Below are 3,027 nucleotides of genomic sequence, written 5' to 3' on the forward strand. Positions count from 1 at the left end.
TCTATACGACCTAAAGTAGTTTTCTAAGTTCTTCAGAAGATGGATAATTTTCAAAGTTTATAAATAAGTATTACAGCGACTTTTGAAAGAAGAGTTAACATTTGATGCTATTTTTTCAGAATATAAAAAAATGTTGCATTATTAATTATGGTTTCAAGGTAAATTTATAAGTAGAACTGATATTCGTACGAGTTTCGTACAAAGACTCGGGTCCTCTATAAACAATTTCATTATACGGTGCTGAGAGACATTTTATTGCCATTTCTCTTTATTTAAAATTTTTTTTGTTTTATGTAACAATATGACTTACATTGAAAGTAAAAAAATATGTTTGTAAATCAAGTTTTCAAACTTTGTAGACCCGTATAAAACTTCGACAAATTTTAACACGCAGTTTTGTGGCACATCAAATTTAAATGGTCTATGTATTTAACCCACATGTATTTTGACCCGATAAATCTGACTTTGACTCGTACAGCATTTTTTGCCAATTTTTTGGGTTTTCGTAATTTAATCGAAATTTAGCAGGTGTATGAGACAAACAGACGTCAGTTTCAGATTCAGTAGGTCGATATACATGTCGGTAGGTGGGTCTGGTTAAAAGCACAATTACTTTTTTTCTTTTGTGTGCCGGTGTTAATACTAATAGATTGGAGCTTGCTCATATGTTAGTGTTTCGCCGAGCTTCTCCTCCAATTTGTGGCGTGCGCGTTGATGTTGTCACACAAAGGCGAGGGACCTACAGTTGTATGCCGACTCCGAACGGCGATTGTACTTTTATGAGAAGTTGTTTTTCATGGTAGAAATACACTCGGAGGTTTGCCTTTGCCTGCCGAGGGGCAACCGCTGTTAAGTAAAACCTTTTTTCTTCATATATGTTACCGGCCAAACCCGATCTTAGGACAAACTAGTTTAGCCTAGGCCACAGTATTTTTGCGCAGAACTCCTTTCCGCGAAGGCGGCCTTTGGCCGCACTTGAAAAAATAGTCCTCATCAGTCCAACTCCAGGTACGCAGTCCACAATATTGTGGAGTCCAACTTGTTTCCGTACTGGACGGATATATATCCAACTAGTTTAACTTAGGAAAACTTTAAACCTTAAAAAATAAAGACTTATTGCACACCTAATGGCCAAGCCCTTTCATCTGTGATCTTATATTTTTAATGCAACGAACGGTGTGGATCTTATATTTTTTTAGAGAGCCGGCAACTCTATTCAAAAAATAAAACCTTATTGCACATATGGAGGCCAATTCATCTCATTTATCGACTCACTATTAGTCCAACGAACAGCCCACATCTTATAATTTTTCGTACAGATGGCAACCCTCTTCGAAAATATAAAACCTTATTGGACATCTGAACACCAACCTCTTTCATTTGAGACCTATTGTTTTTAATGAATGTACTGTGCAAATCCGATGTAATTAATAAAAAATGCCTTCACGTATTATATGTGAGGTTGTAATTTTTAAATAGATGGCAAACCCACTCAATAAAAATTAATGCTTTTTGCACATCCGGAGACCATATTCTTTCACTTGGTATCTAATTTTTTAGACCAACGAACGGTGTAGATCTCATAATTTAAAAAAAGAGGCTACCCTACTCAAAAAATAACACATTAATGAACATCTAGAGGTCAAGCGCTTTCGTTTGACATCTCACTTTTTGTAATTCAACGCAAGGATCTCATAAGTTTTTAGACAGGTGGCAACCCTATAGAAATTCTAAGCTCTAAAGACAATACCCCTATCGATATAGAATATATAAAACAAAATCTCATCCAAATCCCTTTCAGTAGCTTTCGAGATTAGCATGGTCAAAAAATCTAGACTTTGCTTTATACCACGTAAGGATAAGATAGTAAACATTAAAGTTTTTGAACATACGAAGGCCATACACTCTCATTTGATATCTCATTTTTTATCCAACGAACGGTGAAGATCTTTTAGTTTTTAAACTGGTGGCAACCCTACTTAGAAAAATAATACATTCTTACACATCTAGAGTCTAACTGCCATACCTAAACAAAAGTGTGGGGCGGAGCGGTTTCTGACACCTAGCGTTAGCGCCGAAGTGCCATACCTAAACAAAAGCGTCAACGCTACGCCCAATGCAGAAATAACACCAACAATAAGCATAGGTTTGTTTGTGTGTAACACGAAAATGATAGTTTCGCCGTTTTCTGCAACCAACTTCAATACCTAACGCTCTGTCAAAATCGGATTTTCCAACCGCTCAGCGTTGACGCCGCGTTGTTTCGGTATGCATCATACAAATTGTATGGGCATGAAAATTTTTTGACAGCCAGACAACGCTGACGCTTTTGTTTAGGTACGGCAGTAGGTCTTTTCATTTGACAGTGACGGTGCGGAACTGACGCCTAAGCTTATTAGGATTGAATATAGTAGTTTTCTGAACAGGGGGCAGCCCTATTAAAAAAATAAAACATTCGTGCTTTTTAGAGGCCAATCGATTTCATTTGATACCTCATACAGAGTATATTAGAGAAAATCTCGGCAAAACCCGTTTAGTAGTTTTCGAGATTAGAGAGAGATTTCGAGATAGATGTTTGAAATTTTTTTATGTGCAAAATGAGCAAAATAAGACAAGAAAAAGTCCTAGATACTTAAAATTTCCATTTTGTATAGTAACATGGAATGAGCTGCAAAACTACGTACTCAGAATATTTCTAAGAAATCTTATTAAAAAGCTGAAAATTTTGATGAAACTTTGTCGAGTTTTGCTAATTTTTGTACAAAGTTTGAAATTTTGACTTACATGGCTTTTATTGTCTACACTTTCATTAAAAGATAATACACATTCAATAAGCAAAGGGGAATGTGTCTTCCCTACTTACATTTTAGCCAGGGACTCCTTAGAAAAATGACCATAAATCACAATGTTTACTTGCGTCCACAGTATTTTTGCGTAGAATTCCTTTCTGCGTAGGCGCCCTTCGGGCCCGCTTTAGTATTATAACCCTAACCAAATAGAATTCTCCTTTTGGTGTGCACCAACTGG

Source organism: Rhagoletis zephyria, unplaced genomic scaffold (genome assembly GCF_001687245.7).
Source record: "Rhagoletis zephyria isolate East Lansing unplaced genomic scaffold, Rhagoletis_zephyria_1.1 Rzeph_scaffold_04051, whole genome shotgun sequence".
Lineage (NCBI taxonomy): Eukaryota > Metazoa > Arthropoda > Insecta > Diptera > Tephritidae > Rhagoletis > Rhagoletis zephyria.